Consider the following 13,220-nt stretch of genomic DNA (forward strand, 5'->3'; position numbering starts at 1 on the left):
TACATAGCTAATTGAATCAAATGAAAGTCAAACACATTCAGAAAAAGCTTTTTGATATAAATGAAAGTCAAATGCATTCAACAAAGCTAATTGAATCAAATAAAAGTCAAATGCATTCTACAAAGCTAACTGAATCAAATGAAAGTGAAACACATTCAAACAAAGCTTTTTGAATCAAATGAAAGTCAAATGCATTCAACAAAGCTAATTGAATCAAATGAAAGTCAAATGCAATCTACAAAAATTGAATTAAATGTAAGTCAAACACATTCAAACAAAGCTAATTGAATCAAATGAAAGTCTAATGCATTCTACAAAGCTAATTGAATCAAATGAAAGTCAAACACATTCAAACAAAGTTTTTTTAAACAAATGAAAGTCAAATGCATGCAACAAAGCTAATTGAATCAAATAAAATTTAAATGCATTCTACAAAGCAAATTGAATCAAATGAAAGTCAAACACATTCAATCAAAGCTTTTTGAATCAAATGAAAGTCAAATGTATTTAACAAAGCTAATTGAAGAAAATGAAAGTCAAATGCATTCTAGAAAGCTAATTGAATCAAAAGACAGTTAAACACAATCAAACAAAGCTAATTGAATCAAATGAAAGTCAAATACATTCAACAAAGCTAATTGAATCAAATGAAAGTCAAATGCATTCTACAAAGCGAATTGAATCAAAAGAAAGTTAAACGCGATCAAACAAAGCTAATTGAATTAAATGAAAGTCAAACATATTCAAACAAAGATTTTTGAATCAAATGAAAGTCAAATGCATTCAACGAAGCTAATTGAATCAAATAATAGTCAAATGCATTCTACAAAGCTAATTGAATCAAATGAAAGTGAAACATATTCAATCAAAGCTTTTTGAGTCAAATGAAAGTCAAATTCATTCAACAAAGCTAATTGAATCAAATGAAAGTCAAATGCATTATTCAAAGCTAATTGAATCAAAAGAAAATTTAACACGATCAAACAAAGCTAATTGAATCAAATGAAAGTCAAATGCAATCTACAAAAATTGAATTAAATGAAAGTAAAACACATTCAAACAAAGCTAATTGAATCAAATGAAAGTCTAATGCATTCTACAAAGCTAATTGAATCAAATGAAAGTCAAACACATTCAAACAAAGTTTTTTTAAACAAATGAAAGTCTAATGCATGCAACAAAACTAATTGAATCAAATGAAAGTCAAATGCATTCTACAAAGCTAATTGAATCAAATGAAAGTCAAACACATTCAAACAAAGTTTTTTTAAACAAATGAAAGTCAAATGCATGCAACAAAGCTAATTAAATCAAATGAAATTCAAATGCATTCTACAAAGCTAATTGAATCAAATGAAAGTCAAACACATTCTAACAAAGCTTTTTTAATCAAATGAAAGTCAAATGCATTCAACAAAGCTAATTGAATCAAATGAAATTCAAATGCATTCTAAAAGGCTAATTGAATCAAATGAAAGTCAAACACATTCAAACATAGCTTTTTGAATCAAACGAAATTCAAATGCATTCAAATAAGCTAATTGAATCAAATGAAAGTCAAACACATTCAGAAAAAGCTTTTTGATACAAATGAAAGTCAAACACATTCAACAAAGCTAATTGAATCAAATGAAAGTCTAATGCAATCTACAAAGCTAATTGAATCAAATGAAAGTCAAACACATTCAAACAAAGTTTTTTGAAACGAATAAAAGTCAAATGCATGCAACAAAGCTAATTGAATCAAATGAAAGTCAAATGCATTCTAAAAATCTAATTGAACAAATGAGAGTTAAACACATTGAAAGAAAGCTTTTTGAATCAAATGAAAGTCAAATGCATTCTACGAAGCTAATTGAATCAAATGAAAGTCAAACACATTCAAAGAAAGCTTTTTGAACCAAATGAAAAACAAATGCCTTCAACAAAGCTAATTGAATCAAATAAAAGTAAAATGCATTCTACAAAGCAAATTGAATCTAATGAAAGTTAAACACATTCAATCAAAGCTTTTTGAATCAAATGAAATTCAAATGCATTTAACAAAGCTAATTGAAGAAAATGAAAGTCAAATGCATTCTAGAAAGCTAATTGAATCAAAAGAAAGTTAAACACAATCAAACAAAGCTAATTGAATCAAATGAAAGTCAAACACATTCAAACAAAGCTTTTTGAATCATATGAAAGTCAAACACATTCAAAAAAATTAATTAAATCAAATGAAAATCAAATGCAATCTACAAAAATTGAATCAAATGAAAGTCAAACACATTCAAACAAAGCTAATTGAATCAAACGAAAGTCTAATGCATTCTACGAAGCTAATTGAATCAGATGAAACTCAAACACATTCAAACAAAGCTTTTTGATACAAATGAAAGTTAAATGCATTCTACAAAGCTAATTGAATCAAATAAAAGTCAAATGCATTCTACAAAGCTAAGTGAATCAAATGAAAGTCAAACACATTCAATCAAAGTTTTTTGAATCAAGTGCAAGTCAAATACATTCAACAAAGCTAATTGAATCAAATGAAAGTCAAATGCATTCTACAAAGCGAATTGAATCAAAAGAAAGTTAAACACGATCAAACAAAGCTAACTGAATTAATTGAAAGTCAAACATATTCAAACAAAGATTTTTGAATCAAATGAAAGTCAAATGCATTCAACGAAGCTAATTGAATCAAATAATAGTCAAATGCATTCTACAAAGCTAATTGAATCAAATGAAAGTGAAACATATTCAATCAAAGCTTTTTGAGTCAAATGAAAGTCAAATTCATTCAACAAAGCTAATTGAATCAAATGAAAGTCAAATGCATTATTCAAAGCTAATTGAATCAAAAGAAAATTTAACACGATCAAACAAAGTTAATTGAATCAAATGAAAGTCAAATGCAATCTACAAAAATTGAATTAAATGAAAGTAAAACACATTCAAACAAAGCTAATTGAATCAAATGAAAGTCTAATGCATTCTACAAAGCTAATTGAATCAAATGAAAGTCAAACACATTCAAACAAAGTTTTTTTAAACAAATGAAAGTCAAATGCATGCAACAAAGCTAATTGAATCAAATGAAAGTCAAATGCATTCTACAAAGCTAATTGAATCAAATGAAAGTCAAACACATTCAAACAAAGTTTTTTTAAACAAATGAAAGTCAAATGCATGCAACAAAGCTAATTAAATCAAATGAAAGTCTAATGCATTCTACAAAGCTAATTGAATCAAACGAAAGTCAAACACATTCTAACAAAGCTTTTTTAATCAAATGAAAGTCAAATGCATTCAACAAAGCTAATTGAATCAAATGAAATTCAAATGCATTCTAAAAGGCTAATTGAATCAAATGAAAGTCAAACACATTCAAACATAGCTTTTTGAATCAAATGAAATTCAAATGCATTCAAATAAGCTAATTGAATCAAATGAAAGTCAAACACATTCAGAAAAAGCTTTTTGATACAAATGAAAGTCAAACACATTCAACAAAGCTAATTGAGTCAAATGAAAGTCTAATGCAATCTACAAAGCTAATTGAATCAAATGAAAGTCAAACACATTCAAACAAAGTTTTTTTAAACAAATGAAAGTCAAATGCATGCAACAAAGCTAATTGAATCAAATGAAAGTCTAATGCATTCTACAAAGCTAATTGAATCAAATGAAAGTCAAACACATTCAAAGAAAGCTTTTTGAATCAAATGAAAAACAAATGCCTTCAACAAAGCTAATTGAATCAAATAAAAGTCAAATGTATTCTACAAAGCAAATTGAATCAAATGAAAGTCAAACACATTCAATCAAAGCTTTTTGAATCAAATGAAAGTCAAATGCATTTAACAAAGCTAATTGAAGAAAATGAAAGTCAAATGCATTCTAGAAAGCTAATTGAATCAAAAGAAAGTTAAACACAATCAAACAAAGCTAATTGAATCAAATGAAAGTCAAACACATTCAAACAAAGCTTTTTGAATCATATAAAAGTCAAACACATTCAAAAAAATTAATTAAATCAAATGAAAATCAAATGCAATCTACAAAAATTGAATCAAATGAAAGTCAAACACATTCAAACAAAGCTAATTGAATCAAACGAAAGTCTAATGCATTCTACGAAGCTAATTGAATCAGATGAAAGTCAAACACATTCAAACAAAGCTTTTTGATACAAATGAAAGTTAAATGCATTCTACAAAGCTAATTGAATCAAATAAAAGTCAAATGAATTCTACAAAGCTAAGTGAATCAAATGAAAGTCAAACACATTCAATCAAAGTTTTTTGAATCAAGTGAAAGTCAAATACATTCAACAAAGCTAATTGAATCAAATGAAAGTCAAATGCATTCTACGAAGCGAATTGAATCAAAAGAAAGTTAAACACGATCAAACAAAGCTAACTGAATTAAATGAAAGTCAAACATATTCAAACAAAGCTTTTTGAATCAAATGAAAGTCAAATGCATTCAACGAAGCTAATTGAATCAAATAAAACTCAAATGCATTCTACAAAGGTAATTGAATCAAATGAAAGTGAAACACATTCAATCAAAGCTTTTTGAATCAAATGAAAGTCAAATTCATTCAACAAAGCTAATTGAATCAAATGAAAGTCAAATGCATTATTCCAAGCTAATTGAATCAAATGAAAGTGAAACACATTCAAACAAAGCTTTTTGAATCAAATGAAAGTCAAAAGCATTCAACAAAGCTAATTGAATCAAATGAAAGTCAAATGCAATCTACAAAAATTGAATTAAATGAATGTCAAACAAATTCAAATAAAGCTAATTGAATCAAATGAAAGTCAAATGCATTCTACAAAGCTAATTGAATCAAATGAAAGTCAAACACATTCAAAGAAAGCTTTTTGAATCAAATGAAAAACAAATGCCTTCAACAAAGCTAATTGAATCAAATAAAAGTCAAATGCATTCAACAAAGCAAATTGAATCAAATGAAAGTCAAACACATTCAATCAAAGCTTTTTGAATCAAATGAAAGTCAAATGCATTCAACAAAGCTAATTGAATCAAATGAAATTCAAATGCATTCTAAAATGCTAATTGAATCAAATGAAAGTCAAACACATTCAAACATAGCTTTTTGAATCAAATGAAAGTCAAATGCATTCAAATAAGCTAATTAAATCAAATGAAAGTCAAACACATTCTAGAAAGCTAATTGAATCAAATTAAAGTCAAACACATTCAAACATAACTTTTTGAATCAAATGAAAGTCAAATGCTTTTAACAAAGTGATCCAAAGTGGACATCTAATGAACCTGTTGCTTTAGTCTTAGAGACTCTTGGGTTTTTCCCATTCACAAAGAAGGGTGAAATTCTATGCTGCATTTCATGGGAAGATTGAAGATTGGTACACGGTTGGCTAGCATCACATTTTGGACGCATTTCATGACTATTTTGGGCGTGTGGATCCTAGGCCATTTACTATCTATTATTAACTTATGTGCTAGTTAATGTTGCTGAAATAATGCCAAGAATCTAGCTCTTGGCCGGTTGTAATGGGGGGGTTATCAATAGGCTTTATTATGCTTTCATTACTTAGCTTAAATCAAGGCTTAAATCAAGGAGGAAACCATTGGCTGTTGGCCTTTCATTCTTGGACGGTTTTCCTTGGCTTTTGGTGTGCTTTTGCTGCTCCTTTCCTCTATAAAAGGGAGAGCAAAACAGAAATTAAAAGGCAGTTTTGAGATTTGATAAAAAACCTTGTGTTTATAGCATTTTAACTTAGAGTTTGTCTCAAGTTCAAGTGTTCCCTTATTTCTTTGAGTGAGTCTTGAGTGATAAGCTTAGGAGAGATTGAGTGAGTCTTATCTCTGGCCTAAAACCCCAAAACTTTGAGTGTGTCCTTGAGTTTTGGCCCTTTTATCTTGTTCCATGATATCTGAGTATTCTAACTATAAGTATTTTTAAATCCATCAACCCATATTCGGGAGGGGGTATTTAGATTTACATCATCTGGTATCAGAGCCTAGTTAAGGGTTTTCTTAAAGAAAATCGAGTTTGAAGGCGTTTGGAGCAAAACGGCAAAATTCAATCAGTTTGGAGTTGCGGTTTGAGAAGGACATATCTCCTTCGTTTTCTGTCCAAATCGAGTTATTTCTTTTTTGAATCTGGATATTTTTTTGCGTAGATTACTCACAAAAATTTTCAGATATTTTGGAATCTTTCTGCTAATAAACTGGGCAGGTTTTTCGCAGCAGCGCAGAAAAGAGGCAAAACCGGGAAGGCAGAATTCAATTGAAGATTTCTCCCTCATCCGAAAAGCTTTTGAGGAATTTCTTTTTTGCAAATTGGTTGTTTTGATCTGAATATTCTGAATTTGTAAGCCTTTGAGAGTCTAGAGGCAATTTTCGTTTTTCATTTTGTCTCTAATTTCGGCAGTTTTCATTGTACTTGTAATATCCAAGCAAAAATAGTGGAAATCATGTCTAGTGAGGAGCTTGCTAGAATGTTGCAAGTAATCACTGAAAAATTGGAGAATTTGGAGAAAAAAACAGAAGAGAGTGAAGTCTCTAGGGCACAACAAGATACTAGGATGGATGCCATATCTGATATGCTCCTTAAAGCCACTAGGAAAATAAATGAATTAGAGGAGGAAGATGAAAATAGTGGTAACAATTTTAGACAATTTGATGAAGATAGGGGTCTAAAAATTGATATGCATGAATTTGATGGAGGGCATGATTGTGAGGCTTTCTTAGATTGGGTTAGGCAAATTGAAACCGTTTTTGATTACAAGGGGTATGATGATAGGAAACGGTTCAAGTTGAATGTCCTTAAACTCACTAAACTAGCTGCATTGTGGTATGAAAACCTCAAGTCAAATAGAATAAGAGAAGGGAAAGATAAGATAGACTCGTGGGAAAAATTAAAAAAGAAAATGAGGGAAAAATGGGTAAGTAAAGAGTATGAACAAGATCAATACTTAAAATTAACCCACCTATCACAAGAAAACATGAGTGTGGAGGATTACATAAAAGAATTTGAAAGGTTAGGCTTGACTTGCGACTTGCAAGAAAAGGAGGCTTACAAAATTGCTAGATTTGTCAAGGGGTTGACCAAAGAAATTAATAGGAAAGTGGAAGTTACTCATTATGCCACTTTTAGTGATGTATGCAAACTAGCTTTGAAGTATGAGTCTCAACTTAAAGAAGAAAGGGAGAAAGAGAAGCCCAAAACTTCTTCTTTCAAGAATACTTCGAAATTTACTCCTTTCAACTCTAAAGGGAGTACTTTTCAAAGTAAAACCTTTTCACCTAGCTCATCAAAAGGGAAAGAAAAACAAGTAGTTTCGCCTAGTGAGCTTTCAACTAGGAGAAAATGCTTCAAGTGTCATGGGAGAGGACATATTGCATCGGAATGTCCTAGTAAGAGTGTGTTAACAGCCTCTCAATGTGCTCTCATGGATGAGGAAGAAAAGGTCTATAACTTTGTGGCTCATGAGGAGGGTTGCGAGTTTGATGAAGAGTATGAGGAAGAGATTCAACCCGAAGATGAGTTCAACATGATGGTGGTTCGTAGAATCTTGTATAATGAACCCGAAATTGATCTTAAACAACGAAACAACTTGTTCCACACTAGATGCAAGATAGGAGAGAAGACTTGCAATGTGATTGTTGATAGTGGTGCCTAAACAGATGTTGTTTCATTCGAGGCTGTGAGTAAATTGAAGCTACCCACTAGAGACCATGGTGAACCTTACAAGCTCAATTGGTTGAATGATGGCACAAGCATTAGAGTCAAGAAGCAAGCATTGGTGTCTTATTCCATTGGAGGGTTCGAAGATGAGCGTTGGTGTGATATTCTTCCTATGGATGCGTGTCATTTGTTGCTTGGAAGACCGTGGCAGTTTGATCATGAGTCGGAGCATAAAGGGAAAACTAATGTGTATATTGTAACTACCAAAAATGGTAGAAAAGTTAAGTTAGTGCCTTTACCTCCTAAAGTTGCTAAGAAAGAAAAAGAGAAAAGCAACTATCTTGTAACTTGTAATGAATATGAACGAATAATGAAAGAAATGGGGGGAGGGTATGCTTTGGTGGTAAGGACCAAAGATGATAATGGTACTACTTGTATTAACTCATCCATGCTAAATGAGTTATTAGAAGAGTACCAAGATGTGTTCCCCAATGACTTGCCCAAAGGCCTACCTCCAATTAAAGGCATTGAGCACGCCATTGACTTAATTCCAGGAGCACCTTTGCCCAACAAGGCTGCCTATAGGTGTAATCCGGAAGAGAGTAAGGAACTTGAAAAGCAAGTGAACGAATTACTTGAGAGAGGTTATGTGAGAGAAAGCCTTAGTCCTTGCGCGGTTCCAGCCCTCTTAGTACCAAAAAAAGATGGTACTTGGAGAATGTGTGTTGATAGTCGTTCCATTAACAATATAACGGTCAAATACCGTTTTCCTATGCCTCGATTGCAAGATATGTTAGATGAGTTGAGTGGTGCCTTAGTCTTTTCCAAAATAGATTTAAGGAGTTGGTACCATCAAATGAGAATTCGAGAGGGGGATGAGTGGAAGACGGCTTTCAAAACAAAACAAGGGTTGTATGAGTGGTTAGTGATGCCATTTGGGCTTTGCAACGCCCCAAGCTCCTTCATGAGATTGATGAATGAAGTTCTCCGGCCTTTTCTTAATTATTTTGTTGTTGTTTACTTAGATGACATTCTTATGTATAGTAAAAACAATGATGATCATGTAATTCATTTGAGGAGATTGTTTGAAAAATTGAGGGAGGTGAAGTTGTATGGTAAGCTTGAAAAATGTGTATTCATGACTCCTAGTGTTGTATTCTTAGGATACATTGTAACAGGAGAGGGGGTTCATGTAGATCCGGAGAAGGTAAAAGCAGTCCAGTCTTGGTTGGCTCCAACCAATGTGCACGAAGTTAGAAGTTTTCATGGACTTGCCTCCTTCTATAGGCGGTTCATCAAAAACTTCTCTACCATCATGGCTCCAATCACCGAGTTGACCAAAAAGGGTGAGTTCGTATGGGAAGAAAATGCTCAACGAGCCTTTGAGAAGGTTAAACATATGCTTTGCAACGCTCCTATACTTGTGCTACCAGATTTCAACAAAGTGTTTGAGGTAGAGTGTGATGCAAGTGGGATTGGAATAGGTGCTGTTTTGATTCAAGAGAAGAAGCCCGTGAGTTACTTTAGTGAGAAGTTGAATGGGGCTAAGTTGAACTATTCCACTTATGACCGTGAGTTCTATGTCATAGTTAGAGCACTTGATCATTGGTCTCACTACCTTAGACCAAAACCATTTGTTCTTCATTCCGATCATGAGGCTCTGAAATTTATTCATGGGCAACAAAAACTCAACAAGAGACATGCTAAATGGGTGGAGTTTCTCCAATCATTTACCTTTAGCTCCAAGTACAAGGATGGAAAGAGTAATGTTGTGGCCGATGCATTGTCTCGTCGGAGCTACTTACTTTCCATGGTGGATGCTAAGATCTTGGGTTTTGAACAACTCAAGGAATGTTACATAAATGATCCCGACTTTGCTAGCGAGATAGAGAATCCTACCAAAGAGTTTGTGAGACAAGATGGCTACCTCTTTAAAGGTAACAAGCTATGTGTTCTGAAGAGTGGGGTTAGGGAGTTATTAGTGAGAGAAGTGCATGGTGGAGGTTTAGCCGGTCATTTTGGGATACAAAAGACTCTTGATATTCTAGGTGAACACTTCTATTGGCCTAGAATGATCAAGGATGTTACTCATGTTGTGGAGAGATGTGCTACTTGTCAAAAGGCTAAGGGACACTTCACAAAGGGTCTTTATACTCCGTTGCCAGTTCCGGATGCTCCATGGGAAAGTGTTAGCATGGATTTCATTGTTGGATTGCCTCGCACTCAAAAGGGAAGAGATAGCATCATGGTTGTTGTAGATAGATTCTCTAAAATGGCACACTTTGTAGCTTGTAATAAAACTGATGATGCCGTGAAAGTGGCCGAGCTGTACTTCAAGGAAATTGTCAAACTCCATGGCATTCCTCGAAGTATAGTATCTGATAGGGACTCCAAATTCCTTAGTCACTTTTGGAGAACCCTATGGAAACTTGTGGGTACCAAGTTACTATTTAGTACCTCGCATCATCCCCAAACCGATGGGCAAACCGAGGTCACTAATAGAACTTTGGGTACTTTGTTACGAGGTCTTGTGAGCAAAACGCAAAAAGATTGGGACATGAAATTAGCCCATGCGGAGTTTGCTTACAATAGAGCTCATTCCCTAACTACTTCCCGTTCTCCATTTGAAGTAGTTTATGGAGTGAACCCATTTGTGCCGATTGATCTTGTTCCTATGGTTAAGAGTGACATGGTAGAGAAAGATGCTAAAAAGAGGGTGGAAACCTTTCAAAAAACCTGTGAGCAAGTGAAGAAAAGAATTGAGGAGATGAATAAAAAATACCAAGAGCGAGCCAATAAGAAACGCAAACAGCCTATTTTTCATCCCGGGGACTTGGTTTGGGTGCATTTGAGGAAGGAGAGGTTCCCTAAGCTTCGCAAAAACAAGCTTATGCCTCGTTCTGATGGTCCTTTTAAGGTTCTTGAGAGGGTGAACGATAGTGTTTACAAAATTGAGCTACCAGACAAATTGATGGGTGTTAGTGCGACTTTCAATGTAGGGGATTTATCACCATACTTTGATGATTCAATTTTGAGGGCAAACTCTTTTGAAGAAGGGGGGAATGATCCAAAGTGGACATCTAATGAACCTGTTGCTTTAGTCTTAGAGACTCTTGGGTTTTTCCCATTCACAAAGAAGGGTGAAATTCTATGCTGCATTTCATGGGAAGATTGAAGATTGGTACACGGTTGGCTAGCATCACATTTTGGACGCATTTCATGACTATTTTGGGCGTGTGGATCCTAGGCCATTTACTATTTTGGCCATTTACTTATGTGCTAGTTAATGTTGCTGAAATAATGCCAAGAATCTAGCTCTTGGCCGGTTGTAATGGGGGGGTTATCAATAGGCTTTATTATGCTTTCATTACTTCGCTTAAATCAAGGCTTAAATCAAGGAGGAAACCATTGGCTGTTGGCCTTTCATTCTTGGACGGTTGTCCTTGGCTTTTGGTGTGCTTTTGCTGCTCCTTTCCTCTATAAAAGGGAGAGCAAAACAGAAATTAAAAGGCAGTTTTGAGATTTGATAAAAAACCTTGTGTTTATAGCATTTTAACTTAGAGTTTGTCTCAAGTTCAAGTGTTCCCTTATTGCTTTGAGTGAGTCTTGAGTGATAAGCTTAGGAGAGATTGAGTGAGTCTTATCTCTGGCCTAAAACCCCAAAACTTTGAGTGTGTCCTTGAGTTTTGGCCCTTTTATCTTGTTCCATGATATCTGAGTATTCTAACTATAAGTATTTTTAAATCCATCAACCCATATTCGGGAGGGGGTATTTAAATTTACATCAAATTCAAATGCATTCTAAAAGGCTAATTGAATCAAATGAAATCAAACACATTCAAACATAGCTTTTTGAATCAAATGAAATTAAAATGCATTCAAATAAGCTAATTGAATAAAATGAAAGTCAAACACATTGAAACATATCTTTTTGAATCAAATGAAAGTCAAATGCATTCAACAAAGCTAATTGAATCAAATAAAAGTCAAATGCATTCTACAAAGCTAACTGAATCAAATGAAAGTGAAACACATTCAAACAAAGCTTTTTGAATCAAATGAAAGTCAAATGCATTCAACAAAGCTAATTGAATCAAATGAAAGTGAAATGCATTCTACAAAGCTAATTGAATCAAATGAAAGTCAAACACATTCAAACAAAGCTTATTGAACCAAATGAAAGTTAAATGCATTCTAAAAAGCTAATTGAATCAAATGAGAGTCAAACACATTCAAAGAAAGCTTTTTGAATCATATGAAAGTCAAACACATTCAAAAAAATTAATTAAATCAAATGAAAATCAAATGCAATCTACAAAAATTGAATCAAATGAAAGTGAAACACATTCAAACAAAGCTAATTGAATCAAACGAAAGTCTAATGCATTCTACGAAGCTAATTGAATCAGATGAAAGTCAAACACATTCAAACAAAGCTTTTTGATACAAATGAAAGTTAAATGCATTCTACAAAGCTAATTGAATCAAATAAAAGTCAAATGCATTCTACAAAGCTAAGTGAATCAAATGAAAGTCAAACACATTCAATCAAAGTTTTTTGAATCAAGTGAAAGTCAAATACATTCAACAAAGCTAATTGAATCAAATGAAAGTCAAATGCATTCTACAAAGCGAATTGAATCAAAAGAAAGTTAAACACGATCAAACAAAGCTCACTGAATTAAATGAAAGTCAAACATATTCAAACAAAGCTTTTTGAATCAAATGAAAGTCAAATGCATTCAACGAAGCTAATTGAATCAAATAATAGTCAAATACATTCTACAAAGCTAATTGAATCAAATGAAAGTCAAACACATTCAGAGAAAGCTTTTTGATACAAATGAAAGTCAAATGCATTCAACAAAGCTAATTGAATCAAATAAAAGTCAAATGCATTCTACTAAGCTAATTGAATCAAATGAAAGTGAAACACATTCAAACAAAGCTTTTTGAATCAAATGAAAGTCAAATGCATTCAACAAAGCTAATTGAATCAAATGAAAGTCTGATGCATTCTACAAAGCTAATTGAATCAAATGAATGTCAAACACGATCAAACAAAGCTAATTGAATCAAATGAAAGTCAAACACATTCAAACAAAGCTTTTTGAATCAAATGAAAGTCTATTGCATTCAAAAAAGCTAATTGAATCAAATGATAGTAAAATGAAATCTACAAAAATTTAATTAAATGAAAGTCAAACACATTAAAACAAAGCTAATTGAATCAAACGAAAGTCTAATGCATTCTACGAAGCTAATTGAATCAGATGAAAGTCAAACACATTCAAACAAAGCTTTTTGATACAAATGAAAGTTAAATGCATTCTACAAAGCTAATTGAATCAAATAAAAGTCAAATGCATTCTACAAAGCTAATTGAATCAAATAATAGTCAAATGCATTCTACAAAGCTAATTGAATCAAATGAAAGTCAAACACATTCAGAAAAAGCTTTTTGATATAAATGAAAGTCAAATGCATTCAACAAAGCTAATTGAATCAAATAAAAGTCAAATGCATTCTACAAAGCTAACTGAATCAA

The sequence above is a fragment of the Chenopodium quinoa genome, unplaced genomic scaffold (genome assembly GCF_001683475.1).
Source record: "Chenopodium quinoa cultivar QQ74 unplaced genomic scaffold, ASM168347v1, whole genome shotgun sequence".
Classification (NCBI taxonomy): Eukaryota; Viridiplantae; Streptophyta; class Magnoliopsida; order Caryophyllales; family Amaranthaceae; genus Chenopodium; species Chenopodium quinoa.